Genomic DNA, 20427 nt, shown 5'->3' on the forward strand with positions numbered 1-20427 from the left:
ACCTGATCAAAAATTTCTTTTCTTAACATATTTTTTCTGTGTTTGTTTGTAAGAACACACAAAATATTAGAAGAGACACAAGAATTGTAGGAAGCTAGAGCTAGGTCCTCACATAACTCCATTACTGTGTTACGTGAGGCAAATCGCCCAACCTCTCTGAGCTACAGTTTCCTTTTTTGCTGAGAGACAATAATGCTTGTCTCAGAGAGTTTATGTGAGGTCTAAATTAGATAACATATGTGAAAAAACAACAAATTTTGTGTTTATAGTAAGAATCAAAGGGGAACTTTGGCTTCACTGTTGCACAGGTCTGTGGACTGGGAATAGCATAAGATTTGTTGCCGAAAGTCCATGCAGTCTGGCCCTTGAAAGTAGCACATACATGAATTTGGTTTGGCTTTTTAAACTTTTTTTTAAGACAAACATTTCAGTGTTTACTGTATCCCTTTCTGTTGGACAATAAGAAGACTAGAATATATGAGAGGTCAAAATTGCCAGGAGATTCAATTTACTTTTCTGAACACTTCCCTGACCTCTTCCTGCAGAAATACACACACAGAATTCCTAACACTATAAAGAAACAGAAATTATAAGACTGGGGAAAATAATTTCCCTGTAAAGGCCAGGTTCTGAAATTCCAATAGGGGGGCATCTATTTAATCAAACTAGGAAAATTATATTTGACCTAAATTACAAAACATAAATTATCTGTTTATGTATCACTTTTCTTCTAGTAGAGTTTTCTTAAGGTATTAAAGAGCGTGAAGCCAAAAAACCATACATAAAATATTAATATCACAACCAATGCTTGATTACAAATAGTAGTCAAGCATTTATTTTGCACTCTCTGTGCACACCATGTTATCACAGAGGCTTTGGGGTATTCAGGAGAAATATGCCATGGTAGTTTCCTACCCCTAAAGGGCTTGCAATCTAGTCTTGGAGATCAGACTAGCATACACAAAACATTAATAGATAAATGTATAATAATGTGTTAAACCATGCACACAGCAGATTATAAATTCATTTTTGTATGTATAGTTTTTAAAATATTGATTCATTTTTATCTTTTGTTAATGAAATACTCTGTAATTTTCAATATATAGATATATATAATATCTAAGTACTTAAAATATTTTTGCACCCTATCAGCATAAATTTTGGATTCAGGCTCATGAAACTTTTACAAAAATCATGTGTATTTTGAAGTAAGTATTTCTTCAACTTGGAGTGAATTGTGTTCCTGAGAAAGGTGTTGAAATAAAAATGATGTAAAGAAGATTGCTCCATAGGGAGGAAAAATGCTATAATGAACGGTTGCATCTGAAATCATGGACTTTCATTCACTCAGTCGCTCACTCATTTACTTTGTAAGCAATCTGTTTCTGTGTCAGTGATGTGCTGAGTGCTATATATACAAAGATAAATGCAGCAGATCTTGCTCCTGCCCACGCAGAGCCTAGTCTAGTGGTGGAGGCAGACAATAAACAAGCAATAAATGTAGAATTATGAGTTGCTATGTTCCATTTAATAAAATAAGTGAGAGAGACAGTAACAATGGAGGCAAGCTAGACTGCCCCAAAGAAGGCTTCTTACAGGGGGTGATTATTAAAAGGAGCCAGGCTTTTGAAAAGCCTGGGAAAGAACATTTCAGCCAGAAGAGCTAGCAATGCATATATATGTTGAAAGAACAGAAAAATCACTGCAGCTCAGACATAAAATTAAATAAGAGAGTGGCATGAAGCTAGGCTGGAAAGAGAGCAGTGGCCAAACTTCCTTTAGGTCATAAGAACTTTATTTATTTATTTTTAATACATTACACTTAAATTTATTTTAAATAACTGAAGCCCAAGGCAACAGTTTAAAATAACTTAACAGTCAAATAATAACATAATTTAGTACATTAAAACAAAACTACAACAGTAATAGCTGAGTGTCTCAAAAATATACAGCTGGGGAAAATAACCTCTGTACACAATTTGGAGGTTGTTTAAGTGACCACTTAGGAGGTTGAACAGTGCAAGAGGTGCTTTTCCAGCTACAAGCTCAACACAGGAGTGCAAACAAAATTAAAGCTTTCGTTTAAAGTTGAGGATAAGGAAAGCCAGAAATTAATATTAAAAAACTTCCCTCAGGTCATCCCCTAGAAACGAAATGATCAAAATGCATTTTCGTAGTATAGTGTTCTTCAAAGAACTTTCTTTCAACAGCATAACTGCATCCCACTGGGTGGGTCCCCCACTCACATTACTGGTAATCATGCTCCATCAGTGAGTGCACACAGTAGTGAGCAAGGCAAAGTACTAGTTACCAGAGGTCTGTATGGATAGAAAGAGCCTTGGGGCTGGGGGTTCTGCCTTAGCCAGTGTACCTGAACCCTACAGAAAACAGATAAAGCAATGGGCTTTAATACTCTCTTGTTCCTGTAAAACCAGAGGACAAATAGACTCACAACCCCTCCCCGCAGAGGCCAACTTTTGTGGTGGAAGATTTTAAGAGCTTAAATAAACTAAAACGCTGCTCTAGCAGGTGAAGTGTAGAGGTTCAAGATCAATACCAGTGCAAGAGCTTTTTAAGTGAGTTGCCTAGGCAATGCATGTATCCATCCATGCAAATGTAGGATGTGGCCCCAAAGAGAACTGAAAACATAATATAACAATAAATCCCTCGCCAGTAGTTTATAAAAATATAGTGGATACTGCGGAGGCCCCTTCTACAGTCAACACTATGGAAGTCTGTTTCAGTTACCCATTACTTCAATACCAAAAAGCAGTTTCTACTTTTCAGACATTCCAGACAAAGGTCACTTATAACAAAAAGTCAACTTTTTTTTTTTAAACAAGATATTGTCCATTTAAAAAAGTAGGTCTTTTCTTTCAAGTGAACAAGACATTTTCTGTATTAAACTTCTAGTCTGTCAAGACTGGTTTAAGATCCTTAAGTAATGTACATATATGCAGAAACAAACTTTAAACATGAGCTAGACAGAAAAAAAAGTGAACTCAAAACATAATAGACTAGGTCTGGTTAGTACAAATCTATTGCAAAGTGAAAAGATTCTGTGCATCAGTTCGACCAGGAGAAGCGGGGAAAGAATGTCCCAACCATGAGAGTTCAAGTTTAAGTTGTGTTCTGAGAGCCTAGAAGCCTAAGGGACACCATGTCGCTCACAGTATCCTGACGTGCATCACTGCTCAAGCCACTAAGCCAGGTCATCCCCTGGAGTCAGAAGCACATTCCAATTTACTTTCCGTTCCGGAGGCGTTTGGATTTCCTAAAGGAGTCTACGGCTTCTGCTGCCTTTTCCTGTTTCTGTGGCGAGCCTTCCTTCTGCCCAGACCCTGAGGGGTTTCCTACTGCGCTCTCCATTAGTCTTCCCAGTTTGCGCTCCAGCTCCGCCAGCCGTGCGTTCTGCTCCCCTAGGATCTGGGTCTGCACTAGCAGTTTCTGGTTCTGGCCTTGGAGGTGTTTCTGTTGTTCTTGCACTTGGGTGCGGAGCTTGGAAATTTCACGCCTGAGAAAAGTCACGCCAGCACGGTTCCTCTTAACCTGCTGCTGGAGTTTGGTCACCTTTTGTCTTGAAGGGTTCTGCTTGGAGAAGGGCTGCGTTGTTGGTAGGGCTGCAGAAGGTCCTGGAACTGGAGGCGAGCTCATGAGTCTTCCAGACACATCCGATCCTGGTCGTTTCCTCTTTAGAAGCGGAATAATCTTTTCATCAAAGTACTCCATCGCCATGGAGGAAATATCCCTTAACTCTTGGAGTACTTCGTGAGTGTGCTGAGGGTCTCTGGTAGAACTGACGTATCTCAGCACACGATAAATCTCATCAATAACCTTTCCTGGGATGAAACAACAGAGATCGGCATCCACATACCTCATGAAAGTCATATTTAACACTGAGAGCCTGGTTTCAAGGGCCGCAAGGACGTCCGCGTGCCGAGCTAAGGAATGGTTTCTCCTTTCCGACTCTCTCCTCGGGAGCTGCGCTTTGACTTGTTTCTGGCATAGATTATGGTACCTCTCCACTTTCAGAAACCCCCGGGTCAGCATTCTCTGGCAGACCGAGTCCATCCTTTTACAAACCAGGCGGAGCTGGCTAATCTCGTCGTAGGACACGAAGCTGAGGATGTTCTCGATGGCTACGATGGGCAGCGCCACCAGCATGTCTTTTTGAGGCAGCTGGGCCGGAGCCGGAGCGGGAGCGGGGGCCGGAGCCGGGGCCGGGGCCGGGACCGGGGCCGAGGGCGCCTGGGAGCCGGGCTGTGGGGCCTGGGGCGCGGGCAGGGGTGCAGGGGGCAGCCGCTGGGCAGAGTCGAGGGTCGAAGAAGAGCTGTAGCCTTGGCCGCTGCTGCTTTCCTCAGCCATCGGCTCCTCAGCTGCCGCTGCTTCCGCCATCTTGGGAGTTTGAGCCTTCCCCCGCTGCAGGGGGGCGAGGGGCACTTCCGGTGCGTCACTTCCTCCCCTGGAGCCGCCGGCGCGAGGACGCCACAGGAACTTTATTCTCAGTGCAACAAATGGCGTCGCTGGTTTTGAAGCGGACAAGTGACATAATCTGATTCAGGTGATATAACGATCACTTTTGTTTATTTGTAGAGAAAAAATTAGAGGGTGGGTAAGAGAGAAAATGCATAAATCCAGGGCGTGACTGCATATTAAATAAACTAAAAAGCATATGCCTTTATTTTACGTGACGTAAAGCTTTCAGAATTATATTTATGTGTTAATGAAAGGAGCAGGAGAGTGACCGTTGGAATGCAAAGTCTATGAAAATAGGGCTTTATTTGTCTTATCTTGTATAAGTAGAACTTAGCTTAGTACTATGTACCTAGTATTGGTCAAAAATATATGTTAAACTGCTTGGTTAACTTATGAAAGAATAAAATAACTTTGATTTAATTTAAGTGAATTCTGATAGAATGACTTTCACTTGGGAGAACTGTGGCTTCTCAATAAAGCAGAATTTAATAAAATACTGTGCCAGAGCAGAGATCTAGAAATAGCCAAGAGAAGGAGGAGATTAACTTTCCCCTAAAAGGAAAAAGATAGTGTGTAGAAGCTCGATGAATATAATTTGTGTGCCGCCTGCTATAAATACAATACATAGTTACATGTGTATAATAGGTAAAGCATTGTTAATGGTGCATCTTTGTGAAGTGGACTATTCTGAAATAAGAACTGCTTGAATAAAGTCAGCAGAAGATTACAATGAAAGAAAAATTTAGGAAGCAGAAATAGTTCCTTGGCAACATGTGTAATAAAAACATTTATTAAATAAGTTATGACATTTAAAAAAAGAAGAAAGAAAACCAAAAAAAATACCAAAAACCCTCTCTTTAGGAAAACTTCAGCGTTAACTAGGTGACTTGTCTATCCTAACATTACCTAGGTAGATTTATCAAGAAAAAGACAATGCTTATCTACATGGACTGTTTTCTTTAAAATGCATGTTTAGTAATCTTTCCACTTATATAGTGACTCTGAAATAAGAGAGGGCTCTCATTAACATGGTAAGTTTTCAAATATGCATTTTAATTGACAAAGAAGCAAGTACAATAATCTAACTTACATATTTATGCAAGATACACTCACTGACACAATGATAATTAGCCAACTAAAGGTAAATGTTCACCATGTAGGTTTGCATATAACACTTATCACTTGATGATGCTCCCCAAAGCAACTGAGATATACTTGCAGCCAATAGAAAAGTATAACTCAGAAACTGTGCCAGCATCTCCAAACACATCAGCAACTAACAGCATAAGGAGGAATCTGTCATTAAATATAAAACCCATCCAAAGAAATGCAAAACATTAATGTGACAGAATATGTGCACCCCTATGTTCACTGCAGCGTTATTTACATTAGCCAAGATCTGGAAGCAACCCGAGTGCCTATCAGTAGATCAGTGGATAAAAAAAATCTGTGGTACATAAATACAATGGAATATTACTCAGCCACAAAAATGAAATCTTATGATTTTCAACATCATGCATGGAGAATATGCTAACTGAAATAAATCAGGCAGAGAAAGACAAATACCATATGATTTCACTTATATGTGGAATATAAAGAACAAAATAAATGTAAAAAACAAATTCATAGATACAGAGAATAGACTGATGCTTGTCAGAGGGGAGGGGGGCTGAGGGACTGGGTGGAAAAGGTGAAGGTATTAAAAAGTATGAATTGGTAATTACAGAATAGTCTTGAGACTGTAGAGTACAGCATAGGGAATATAGTCAATAATATTGTAATAACTATGTCGGGAACCAGGTGGGTACTGGAAATATCAGGGGACCACTTTATAAAGTATATGCTTGTCTAACTACTATGGTGTACCCTGAAACAAATACAAAATAATGTTGGATGTAAGCTCTAATTAAAAAAATAAAATTTAAATTAAAAACTCTTCTTCCAAATCTACATAAAATCACCAACAAATGGATTATGCTTATTTATGAGTCACTTATTCAGGAATTCAATGTACGTTTTTCCCATGGAAGCAAAGTTATGAAGTTAACTTCAAAGAATATTTTGGTAAGAGCCAATTTAACTCATAATGTAGCCAAAATGCAATACATTAGCAATAAAAATATTCTAAAAAAAATATAAAACCCACAAAAAACCCTCCATTTTAAATATAGGGAATAAAAATCTTTCAAGACCTACATGGTTTATTATGACAGCTAATGCAGCCATTCAGTATGTTCCCTGGCAATGATTCATTAATGTCATTGTTCCCACCTCTAAAATAAAGGATCCCACTAATGCCCCAAATGTAAATGTGTAATCTGAAAACACAAGTGGGGTCATGTGCACAGCATCTAGAACCTGTGGACCTGTGCTTAGATCTGCTATACACCAATGCATAGTGTTCTAACCTCTTAGTTCTGACTTGTCTCTGTCCTTCCAAATTATTTCAGCACTGAAAAGACTTTTAAAATTTGCATTGTTTAGATGTTTATGAAGAAATGTAAAATGCATGTTTTATAGTAAGAGTACCCACAACACAATTGCTTTGATTATGGATATAGATTTTAATATATTCCTGAAAGGACAACATCTTCAGGCTTAGATTAGATGTTTTTAATTTTCTGGAAAGTTTTCTGGGATTGTAATAGACTGATAAGCACTCAGATCTCGCATCTACTCATAGATTAAGTCTCCTAATTTGTTTTCAATGAGTCTGATTCCCATATAGCCTTACCTTGAGCAACTTTTCCATACAAAGGACAGATAAGACGTATATGAAAACCTTTCCTCAGAACTATGTTTGCATATATCAAATTGACTATACTATATGTCAGTCTTTTATATTGAGCATCCTTTCATATAATTTATTTCTGCAGAAAAGGTCAGAATGATTTTTGGGGACATCAATACATAAATACATAACTTTGCTTTGAGTAATCCTCATCATGTAGACATGATTTATTTTGGTATAATAGTCTATATGTAATTTGCATCGTGAAGACTAAATAGCACAAAAGTCGTGTAGGGTGTTTGTTTACATTTTTGAAATGCACTTTTTTGGGACACCCTGCATGTAACACATATTCTTTATCCACTAATATACTGATGGGCATTTGGGTTGCTTCCATATCTTGACTATTGTAAATAACACTGCAAAAAGCATAGAATTGCATATATTCTTTCAAATTAGTGTTTTGGATTTCTTCAGATATATACCCAGAAGTAGAATCATTGGGTCACAAGGTATTTCTATTTTTTAAAACATTATTATTTTTCTTTTTAATTTATTGATTTGAGAGAGAGAGAGAGAGGAAGGGAGAGAGAGAGACATCAATTTGTTGTTCCACTTATTTATGCATCATTGGTTTATTCTTATATGTGCCCTGACCAGGGATTGAACCCCCAATCTTGGAGTATTGGGAAGATGCTCTATGTGAGTTATATGGCCAGGACAAAGAAGGATTTTCTTTATGATTTATTTTTTATTAAATATAGTTGGTGTATAATGGTATATTATTTTCAGGTGCACAACATAGTGTTTCAACATTTATATATCTTATAATGTGATCAACACACTAAGTTTAGTAATCATCTGTCACCATGCAAAATTATCACATTATTATTGACTGTATTCCCCTTCACTCATTCACTCCTCCTTCCACTGCCTTCATCTCCGGCAAAGACCAGTTTGTTCATTTGTTTTGGTTATTTTTAAATTCCACATATAAGTGAAATCAGGCAATATTTGTCTTTCTTTCTCTGACTTATTTCACTTAGCATAATACCTCTAGGTCTATCTATGTTGTCATTGAATGGATAAAAATGATATGATATATATAATATCTTTATACAATGGAATATTATTAAGCAATAAAAAATGCAGTTCTATTTTAAAATTTTGAGGATCCTTCATACTGTTTTCCATAGTGGCCGCACCAGTCTGCATTCCCACCAACAGTGCAGGAAGGTTCCCTCTTCTCCACAGCTTCACCAACATTTGTTGTTTGTTCATTTATTTATGATAGCCATTCTGACAGGTGTGAGATGATATCTCACAGTATGATCTGGGTTACAGCCAGCAAACAAGCTATCCAAATGTCAACTGAGAAGGAAGTGAGTTAAAATTCACTAAAAACTAGATTCGTGTTTAAAAATTAAAATTGTAACTGCCATTTGACCCAGTGATCGATCCCACTTCTAGGAATATATCCTAAGAATCCTGAAACACTAATCAGAAAGAATATGTGCAACCCTATGTTCATAGCAGCAATAGCTATAGTTTACAATAGCTAAGATCTGGAAACAGCCCAAGTGCTCATCAGTAGATGAGTGGATAGAAAAAAAATGGTACATTTACACAATAGAATACCATGCAGCTGTAGAAAAACAAGGATCTCTTACCCTTTGAGACAGCATGGAAGGATCTGAACAGTATTATTGTAAGTGAAATAAGCCAGTCAGAGAAAGACAAGTATCACATGATCTCACTTATACAGTATATGGAATCTAATGAACAAGATAAACTGACCAAAGAAAATAGATCCAGAGACGTGGAAGCATGGAACAGACTGATGAATCTCAGAGGGAAGGGAGGAGGTGGGGCAGGAAGAGATTAAAGAATTTACATGCATATATGCATAAGCCATGGGCACAGACAATAATGCAGTGAAGGCCTGAGGGGAGAGGAGCAGGAGGAGGGAGGGTGTCAATGAGGAGGGGAAAGGGGGACATTTGTAATACTTTCAACAATAAAGATAAATTAAAACATAAAAAAAAAGGAATCACAGCAAAGCTACATTTAAATACAAGAAATACTGAAGGTGAAGATTAAAGGTTAGTAGCATATATAATGTAAAATATAAAGAAAAACTAAAAATGGGCTATATGCACAGAACATAGGCTGAGGTGAGCTGTGTAAAAGAAATAGTTAGAAAATCATAAGTACTTTCCAAAGCCTAGAAATTACTTTTGTAAAAATCCATCATACTCTTGGTGGTGAAATACTTTTGAACCTCTCCATCCATATAGCTCAATGTTGCCCAAAGGATGGAATATGAAAGACATGTCAAGTCTCTTAATTTAAAATTTCTTGGAATAGGTCTAGGAATCTTCATTTTGACAAATCTCATGATTGTGATACTACTCAAGTTTAAAGACCCATTGCTCTAAATCTCCTTAATATGCTTCATTAGGCTTCAGTAGAGATGACCATCTATCAAAGAGATCTGAGCAGAAGAGTGACATAATCAGACTTATGGCTCTCATGTTAAATATAATCTGTAGGGGCAAAGGTGGAAACAAAAAAAACAGTTTGGAAACTACTTCAGTAACCAAAGTGAGAAGTGATGGTAGATTAGGTAAAGAAGGGAGCAGTAGTGGTTTTGTCATTCTCGGCTTAAAGTCACATTGGTCATCCAGTTCAGTTTACCAAGAGAAATGCTCCTAAATGCACTAGTTAGTGATATTTTGGTTATGTTATAAATTAGTATGAACTAAAAAAAAAAGTAACTTACTGGTTTATGCAACTGAGAAATCAAATAGTAATTTTTTCAGGAATTAAACCATGTTGTCAAGTTTCTCTCTAGTACCTGATCATTCTATATCTTATATTTCATATTATCTTATATTTTTTTTATATCTCGCTCATTTTATATTTCTTTCTATCTTATAGCTCTACTGTTTTTTATTCAATTTTGTTTGTTTGTGTACTTCTTTTATGTTGGCCCACCTCTTTTTTATTTAATTCAGGGTTTCTTAGTGTGGTAATAGAACTACAGAGATGATATATATGTAGCTCCAGTATTATATATTTCTAGCCCGCAACCCCAGAGAAAGAAGAAAGTCTGCTTTCCCTGAATTCAAATGTAAAATTTGAGGATATAATTTTGATTGTCCTGGGTGCCATTCTTTGGGGCAATCACTGAAGCTAAGAAAATAGGTTGTTATAAATTGTTAAGACAAGGTGAGTCAGATGGTCAGCCTTATGACCAGGACATTAGGCTCTATTTTGACATCATCATTAGAACCACAGCATGGGTAAGGGAATGTTCCCCCCGAAAATGTGGTTGAGGTTACCAGAAGAAGGGGAAGTAATTCTGAACATATTAAAAACCATGAGATATTCACTATACCTTAGTTTGAGGCTGTGAATTATGCTTGTGTATTAGCAAAATTATCCTTCAACTGTCTTCGTGGAAGCTATTTTGCACTTTAGAAGATTATCATACCTCTAAAACTTGATTATTATCTTTAATAAAATAATAATCTTTAATAAAAATAATTTTCTTTAATAAAAATAATAAAACCTTGATTATTATCTTTAATAAAAAATAATTTGCAATGACTGCAATACTATATCTAAAAAATAATACTATTAATTAAGAGAATTATAAAAATTACTAAGGTCTGGTGAATGATTCTAGTACAGCATTTGGGTGTTTAACATTTATATTATGTTACTTTTTATTTTACAATAATCCATTCGCAAGTCAATCGGTACAGATAGAAAACTAATTACTTTAAATTTTCATACCTACAAAATAATAAAATGCATTGTGGTTATTGTTACCAGGAAGATGATGAGAAGACCTTGGTTCTTGTCTTCTTGAGGGAAAGATTCCAATCAGGAGACAAAGTGTAGAAAAGCAAGCAAGAATTAATTGGCTGCAGCAAAAATATACTTAGGAGGGTGAAACAAGGAAGAGCATAGAAGAAATAACAGGAGAGCCTAGGCTGGGCTACTTTGGCTCACTGAGGAGTCAGAGAGAGAAGGGGGCCTGGGAGACAGGTTCAGGGGGTAAGCCCAGGACAAGCTACCACTGCCCATTGCTCCCCTGGTTGCAAGTCTTGTGGGGTCCCCTCAGAAGGAAGAAGGGGGAAAGAGATGGCACTGCCATGCTCCTGTGGTGGCAAGTGCACACTGGGTCCTTTGTCCTGAGGGCACTTATCTCTTCTTTGCAGGTGGACATCTTAAGGTATATCTCAAGGGAGGGTCTCAGTAGAATATTCATCAGCTTTCCAGGTGCGCTCTTTCAGGGTTGTGGTCTCCACTGATTGGTTGGTGCCAAGGCAGGAGGTTGTTAGTCAATGTAGCTGGTCCTGTAGCAGCCAAGGGGGTGCCACTTGTCTGGTTTCACTGCTTATCTGGGCCTGGAGCTGAAATACAACTGAGGCCTAGATGTTATCTTTAGGGAGGAAATCTCAGGGGGTCTAAGCTGCATGACCAGCAATATGCTAGGGGAGGATAGGTCACCCTGGGGACAAGGTTCTTGTTTTCCTAGTTTTGCCCCTTGCCAGGCATCTGGGGCTTCCTGCTATGGTGGATTTCTGTACCCTAGTTTCTGTACCTGGCCCGTCTATCACAAACCATTTACTCTCAAGTGTCCTTGCTTACTCTCAAGTGTCCGTAGTGTTCCATGGAACCCCAGATTAACTGATACTAATGTAGTCCAACGACTTCACTTAGCAGAAGTGGAAAAGGAGATCCACAGAAATTTACTCACTTCACCTCTTAGCAGCTGTATTAGTTTTCTATCACTGCTGTAACAAATTTACAAGCTTAAAATATCACCCGTTATTTATATCACAGCTACTCTTGGTTAAAAGTCCAGGTGGGTTCAACTTTATTCTCTGTTCAAGAACTTACAAGAATGAAATCAATGTGGGCAGATATGGACTCTTACCTAAAGCTTCAGGGGAAATACATACTTCCAAGTTCATTTAGGTCAGAGGTAGAATTCATTTCCTGTGCATGTAGAACTAAAGTTCTCGTTTCCTTGCTGTCTGCCAGCTGGGACTGGTGCTCTACTACAAGAGGCTGCGCACATTCCTTCTAACATGTTCATCTTCAAAGCAACAATGGCACATCAAGTCCTTTTCATTATCTGAGTCTTTTTAACCTCTGTTTGTAAGGACTAATGTGATTACATTGGGTCTCCCTGAACAATCTAAGAGCTTCTCCTTATCCCAAGGTCAACTGCGTCGCACAACAAAATAATTGCAGGATTGATCTCCCATGATATCCAGATGCGTCATGGATTAAGCAGGAAATTTCTAGGAGGCCGTTTTAGAACTGCCTATTACAACAGCAGAGCTGAAGCTAGAGACCGTCTCTTTACTGTGAATCCAGTATTTTCTCCTATTCTCTTTGAAATCAGTAAAGGGGCTTTCATTAATATTTAATTTGCTGTTGAAAGTATATGTTGTATTTAGTGTAGTCTTAATATTTGTGTATTTAATTTGAAGAATTGTGATCAACAATATGTTTTCTCTCAATGAGTCTTTTTCTTTTATTATAAATAGACTTCTCAACAGATTATCGGTTTGTCATTTTTGATAATCATGTGTTGTGGTTGTTTTTTTTTAAGAAAAATTAAGTGGCATATTATTTGCATTACTTGTAAGGAAAAGCAATTCCAATAATAACTGTTATAGCATAGTAAAATCTAGGAAAATGCCAGGACAAGCAGAATAGGGAAACTAAGACAAATTGTTAAACAGCAGTTTGCAGCCACCTAGTAAATCTTATCTTCCCTAAACCATGGAACCCCAGATTTTGGGAAATGTTAATGAATCAGGCTTGAAAATATATGTATTTTCAAGTCATCAAATAAATTTAGCAAAACTTTATTATAACAAAGACTCTGTGATGTCCTGCATTTTAAAAAAAATGCTTATTTTTATCTATGAGTATTCCAATATCTTTAGCACACATATAGACTAATATGGATTTAATATTGAGAAGTTCAGGTCTAAATAATTGAATTTAGCTTTCTAAAATTATTTCCTATAGACCATTAATAAAATGGATGAGTACCCTCTGGGAATATGTGTAATAACAGTTTTTAAATTTTTTTCTGATAAAATTAAGTTCCGGTTTCAAATACTGTCTTGTTTACACCAAGTGTAAGTTCATGTAACTTTTTAGTTCTAAAGCCATTTTGAGCCTGGCCTGCATGGCTCAGCGGTTGAGCATCGACCTAGGATTCAGAAGATGGAGGCTCAATCCCCAGTAGGGGGCTGTGCAGGAGGCAGCCGATCAATGACTCTCTCATCATTGATGTTTCTATCTCTCTCCCTCTCCCTTCCTCTCTTTGAAATCAATAAAGTTTTTTTTTTTAAAAGCCATGCTGACAATGATGACACTTTAGTATATTCAATGGCTGACTCATTCTAATATACTTTGATAAAAGAGAAAGATAATATTTGCAACCGTATTGCATTGCTTATATTTATTTTTCGTTTATCTGAAACAGATCAGGAAGTCGGGATTCCCAGTAGTATATTCTCTATCTTTGTTAATTCTTTCTGATCTTAGCAAGTCTGTATCCTTCTTGTCTTTCAGATCTTTCCAAATACTACTCTTAAACATACCTTTTCTGACCATCCAAAGTAAAACACTCACACTCTTTAGCAAACTTTTAATTCACTGCATAACACATCACTATCTAATATATAGGGTGCCCCCCAAAAATGTATACACACTTTAACAGCTGATAGCTGTTAAATGAAAATGAAATGTATTTTAATAAACACTGCCTTTATAACTACTCAAAGTGTGTGTATACATTTTGGGGGACATTCTGTATTTTTATTTGCTTATTACCTATTGCCCTTCATTAATTTTGAGAACTTAGATTTTGTCTTTCTTGGTAACTATTTCTGAGTGATCTAATCATAGGAGCATCTTCTTTTGCAAGGTTGACTTTAAATATATAATTTTTTAACGATTTATTAGGTAGTAGCTATTCTTATTCAGAAACTATAAGTGTCTATATATATGTTTAAGTGGTAAAAGGGCTAGGTGAAGATAACTGATTTTTAAAAAAATATGTTTTTATTGATTTCAGAGAGGAAGAGAGAGATAGAAACATCAATGATGAGAGAGGGTCGTTGATTGGCTGCCTCGTGCACGTCCCCTACCGGGGATCCCCACACCCGGACACAGGCCCAGACTGGGAATTGAACCATTATCTCCTGCTTCATGGGTCAACACTCAACCACTGAGCCACGCCCGCTGGGCCACATAACTGATTTTGAAGGTGTAGATTCCTTTACAGGTTTTTCAGAAACTCCAGTTCTGTAGACTTTTTTCTCATAGTTGAATCAGACAGCTGTTAGTACATACAGGGTGGGGCAAAAGTAGGTTTACAGTTGTGAGTACCCCCTGAAACACAATTTGTTCTTGTATTATAATTTATTAATTATTGTATTATTTTCCATACAAACAACTGTAAACCCACTTTTGCCCCACCTTGTATGTATTTTGATGTATTACAAAACATCAGTGAAAATTTTCAAAACTAAATTCCTAACAAGTTGCCATCACAACCTACAGATAACTTTTGGGTACTATCTCAGAATTTCCATTTTCAGCTCCACAGACATTAATGCATGGCTTAAAAATTTAGACTGTTTATATGAGATAGTCTTTTTTTTCTTTTAAAATTCATCTTTAACATTAATTGTGAAATCTATTAAATTGTTTTACAACCAAACTTGCCCTGCTCATGCAAAACAGCTTGGTGGACAGCATCCAATGGGAATATTAAATCCAGTTCTAATCCACTAATCCATCCTGTGACCTTCACTCAGTCAACTCACCTCTCTGTCTTAGTTCCTTATGCAATAATGAGGAGGTTGGCTAGATGACCTCTAAGTTTCCTTCTATGTCTAATTATCTAGAAATATGAACTATTATTGTCTGAAATGATGACATGCCTGAATTTCTATAATAAAAATATGGATATGGATATATATATATAATTTATTATATATATAATATATATGGTTTTTAAAAAAGAAGTTGTTCTTTTTTTTTAAATATGCTTTTATTGATTTCAGCGAGAAGAAGGGAGAGATAGAATCATCAATGATGAGAGAGTCATTGATCAACTGCCTCCTGTACGCCCCCTGCTGGGGATTGAGCCCACAACCCGGGTATGTACCCTGACCAGGAATCAAATCTTGATCTCCTGGATCATAGGTCGATGCTCAACCTCTGAGCCACACCAGCCAGGCTATTCCATGTTTTTTCACCTACAGAGATGTATAGCATTATATGATTTTTCAGATAATATAACATGCTTATAACACATGCACAGCAACTACATATAGGGAAATAATTTGCAAAATTGCTAATTGTGTTTCTAATTTGAAATATTAGGTCCTTATTATTTTATTCAGGATATTTATATTGCATAGAAGAAAGATTGTATTAGTCACTGCTGATTTCTAACTCACAACTGATTTCTCCTTCCACCCTATTCCCATGTTTTCTTTTTTTGCCTCTATAATAGTATTCATTTTATTCTTTTATATATTGGGGAAATTTTTCTATATGTCTGACTTGCATACTAGTTTAAAGCCCTGGAGGATAGGAATTATCTCATGTTCATCATTGGACCACTGAACTCCTGGAATGACCCATTATTCATAGTAAACTCTCAGTAAATTTTTTGAATTGAATTGATTTCAACTGAATTGACAGAGGTCATACATTTTTTTTATTACTCACATGGGAGATTTTATTGATCAAACCTTCATCATTAATGAAAGGATTAAGTAAAAATTCTCCCTCTTCAGATTATGTTCAAATGCAATTCCATTTCTTTATATTTTATTTAACTATGTAGCTTGAAGCTATGATTATGTCTAAAGATCAATACTTTTTGATATTTTTAACTGCTATGATGTAGAAACATCAAATCTGCTTCTGCCTCTCTTAACATGTAAGTTTTGAGTTTAATAAAGTATCACAGTGAATATTCCTATCTTGTCATTTCTGAAAGCTATATTTGATTCATTAGATATCTAATTATTTTCTAGACTCTGAGTGTTTGTAGACTTCAGAATTATATTCATTCTTTCAAAGACTTAGGATCAAAATGAAATTACTAAAATGGGAAATTGCCTTATGGATATTGTGTTTTGAAAGCAGGAACACATGAGGAGAACGAACCTCAAATTCCCATGTTAGCTTAACCTTATATTTTCATGAACGTTTATTATGTAGGGCACAGTCAATACATCATATAGTTTGGTCAAACTTATAATTGTCACACTCTTCATTTTTGCCTCATCAAGCTCATCAGTTCTGCTCTATAAAGAAAATTGGGTACTTAATTACAAATGTGCCTTATCATTTGAAAACATTTTGAATAATCTGTCACAGTGAGCATACCAGGGTATTAGAATCACTACGAAGCATGCAATTTAATTTTTCAGATTGCTGTTTTAAGAGTGATACAATAAATATATTCATCAAAAAATGCCCACAGTAATTCATGATATGTCACAGGTAAATTAGAGATCCAGAGATATATGCTGGAAGGACAGGATTGGTAAATAATAATATAAACTCTCCCAGATATGCAAAGTAGGCTTTTGGTAGTCTTTATGCACTTTATATACTTGAAGAAAGTAATCATGACTTATTACTTTATGGAATGTATTAAAATACAGTAGGTTCAGATTTGTTCTAAAATTCACACAGAATTATCAGTCATTTCAAATGAAAGTTAGTATAAAGCAAGGTCAGAATATTAGTTAAGTGAGAAAGAATAATGACCGTTGTGGAAAAATATAAGTTAACCATGACCCATTCTTAAAATGTTGCCAAAAGCAAGTTAATACAAAGGGCAAACACCCAGTTAAATAAGTTGCCCAAATGATGATAGAAAGGTAATCTTTTTAGTAATACTAACATCTTGCATCACCGTATACTTTACAGTTTAAAAAACACATTCTCATATACTATCTCATTAACGTTTGTTCTTTACACTCTTCAAGGGTGGTCAGCTGGGATTAATATTTTCATTTCTCACAAAAGGAAAATAAAGCTCACAGCGGTTAATTTCTTTACTCAGGATTAAATAATGTGAGAAGTCTGTGAAGCAATGTGAACATTCTGAAATAGGTAATCTTTTAAAGTATAAATTCCTTTGTATAGGCTTGATAATATAGATGTACCAAATGAACTGCCAGTAGTGATGATAATGTGGGGACTTGGAGAATCCGAGCCCTAAGTTTTGCATGCATATGATTTAAGAAGCCACCACCAACAGACACACACATACACATATACACCTAATTTTTTTTCTAAAAATAACTAAGTAAATTGAAAGAAATCTGCTTAAAAAAACAAACCTAAATTAATCCACAAGCTGGTAAGAAAGTGAGAATACACAAAATCTAAATAATAATTAAGAGTAGAAAACCAGAGAGGTAAGTGGAGAACTGAAACTGGTTTGCTATTGGGATATTTTACATACCAGATGAACTTGTGCTTCAGTTTTCACCAACTCACAGGGAAAAGGGTACAGGAAATAAGCCCAGGGACCACCAGAGATTGGAGTCTAATAATATAATTCCTCCTTCTCCAAATAAAGTTTGTGTTCCCAAATGCTCCACCCTTAGTATTAAGTGTAGACTAGAAATAAAGCTCTACCTCCTGGAAACTACAAAGGAAACTTTCCTGTCTTGACCAATCATGCTGATTGAAAGAAAAGATTATATTTCCTTTGATAATTTACAACAAGCCTGCCCTCATATGGCCTTGCAGCTTAAAATTTGCTCTACCTGGGTGGTTTAAAAAATATCAAGTTTTGAACTGAATTAAAATTGTCTCTGATTGGTAATGCTCTCTGTTGCTTTGTGTAATCAATTCCTAATCAATTCCAAATCCTTTATGGAAAGATGGCAAGATAGAAGACATAGACATGAGTACAAAAATGTCAGAGTTTTAGAAGGTGAGACAAGATAGTATATAGTAAAGGAAATATTTAAAGAGATAATGGTTGATATTTTCCCCAAACTGATAAATTACAATCATCTACAGATTTAGGTAGCCCAATGAATCCCAAACATGATAATTAAAGGAACTATATAATGCAGACTATAGAAAACTCTAAGTACAAACAACCTGGTTTATTGAAAGGGAATTTTTAAAAGTATAACAGGGGACCTATATATTTATAATGACTTAAGAAACAATTTAAGAGAAAACAAGTTTTAAAAACAATCTGAGAAACTCTTACACTCATTGGATATTTGATTATATTGAGAAATTATTAAATACACACATAAATTTCCTTGCTCTGACAGATGAGAGGGCCTAGGAGCAACAAAAATGACAGCAATGAGCACACTTAATACCAGATCTTGGCTTCTGATACAATTCTTAAATAAAATTTGTGTGAATACTTGATTAATGTCCATATTCCTTGTAGAATGTACATTCTATGAGAACAGACACTGTGTTTCACTTATCATTGTATCCTTTGTGCCTAGTACAGTTACTGATCCCTAATAAGTACTTGAAATATTTCTTGAACATGTGGATAAATGAATGTGAATAGAAGTTTTAACTATTCTAGAGCACGGCCATAGTACATGTTCCTTCAGATCAGATATAATATATTTATCTGTGTATACCTAGTGGCTTGGATTTTGCTTGGTATATAGGACTACCAGGAAATACTTGCTGCTTTTAGAAGAATTAACCCATATACCAGCTCATAAGAACTGTGAAATCTGGTCAGACTTTAAATAAACAATAAAAAGTATGAAGAGCCTGGCCTGCATGACTCAGTGGTTGAACATCAACCCATGAACCAAGAGGTCACCGGTTTGATTCCCAGCCAGGGCACATACCTGGGTTGTGGGCTCGATCCCCAGTAGGAAGCATGCAGGAGGCAGCCAATCAGTGTTTCTCTCTCTCATGGACGTTTCTCTCTCTCTCTCCCTCTCCCTTCCTCTCTCTCTCAAATCAATTTTAAAAAGCATATTAAAAAAAATAAGAAGAATCTAGAAGAAAAAAAGTCCATTAGCAAAGAAGGAAGTATCAGTCAATTCACAGAGCATACAACAGTGGGAGGCAGGGATATTACTTTAAAAACTCAAATTTCTATAAATAGACTAAGAATAGAATATGCCCAATAAATATGGGGATTTCGATATTTTCACAAAATCTATTAAATATATCTCATAAGCATCACAGAGTTTTCCTGTAATGGCATAGTAAAAATAAATAATGGATGATTATTTTTGGTTCAAGGAAGCACCCCTAAAAACTTCTGTGTTGCATACCCTGTCAGTGCCCCCTCCTTAGCACGAACTGTTTCTGTACACTTATAACAACCAGGAACTGTGATCATTTACTGACAGCTTTCTCTGGCCTCTCCAGATCACTTTGACAACATGCAGAATAAGTCATAAATTCCAGAGACTTAACAGCCCCCCTAAGTAGCTCTCCAACAATAACTGGTGGGAGCTTGTAAATAAAAACCCTACCTCCCTCTCCCTTTGGGTAGAGTAAACCTAAAAATCTACACTGGCTCTCAGGCTTCCTCAGTGCTATTAAGCTCCAATTGACATCATTGATAAGTTGCTTGAAAACTCATGTATAAGACTTCTTCCCCTTCCTTTTTTGCCTTCTCTGTCTTGTCTTTGCTTCCTTACCAGAATTTCTAGTGATCACCACCTAAATAAACTACTTGCACTGGAATCCTTATCTCAGGATCTTCTTTTGGAAGAACTCAAATTAAGACATTCTACTTGAAGCTCTGATACCAGTCATGTTTGAACAGGGTTTTTTCAACAAGGTAGATTAGACATGGGAAAGGTATTCTATGCAAAGTGAACATAATAATTAAAGGCACAGACATAAAACAATGTATGTCTGATGAACAATATAAAGGTTAGTATGGAATAAATATATTTTAAATAAATAATTATAAAGTTCTGTCAGATATTAGCAAGAAGCAGGAATTCAATGGTGAAATGTCCTGGTGCCAGGCTAAGCTTTCAGCTTTTGGGCAATGACAATATTTTCATATTCATACAGGCACTGTCTTCATGCTTCTCATCTCATCATGGAGATATTATAACACCCAGAGCTACAAATTTTATTTAAAAATATTTCTGAGTTTTATAATTGCAGTATGTAACACT

The 20427-nt window shown here is 36.3% G+C and overlaps 2 pseudogenes across 2 annotated transcripts in view; one reads left to right on the top strand and one right to left on the bottom strand.

Moving 5' to 3' along the window:
* The window catches only part of LOC308550923 (ubiquitin-ribosomal protein eS31 fusion protein pseudogene), a 1162334-nt pseudogene that overhangs the window by 653748 nt on the left and 488159 nt on the right, over nucleotides 1-20427 (top strand). The window lies entirely within an intron of this gene.
* Nucleotides 3244-4395, bottom strand: LOC308551643 (F-box only protein 28 pseudogene; annotated as a pseudogene). The gene has a single exon. The product of its transcript is annotated as an F-box only protein 28 pseudogene (transcript).

This window comes from Miniopterus schreibersii (assembly GCF_964146895.1).
Source record: "Miniopterus schreibersii genome assembly, chromosome: X".
NCBI classification, from domain to species: domain Eukaryota; kingdom Metazoa; phylum Chordata; class Mammalia; order Chiroptera; family Miniopteridae; genus Miniopterus; species Miniopterus schreibersii.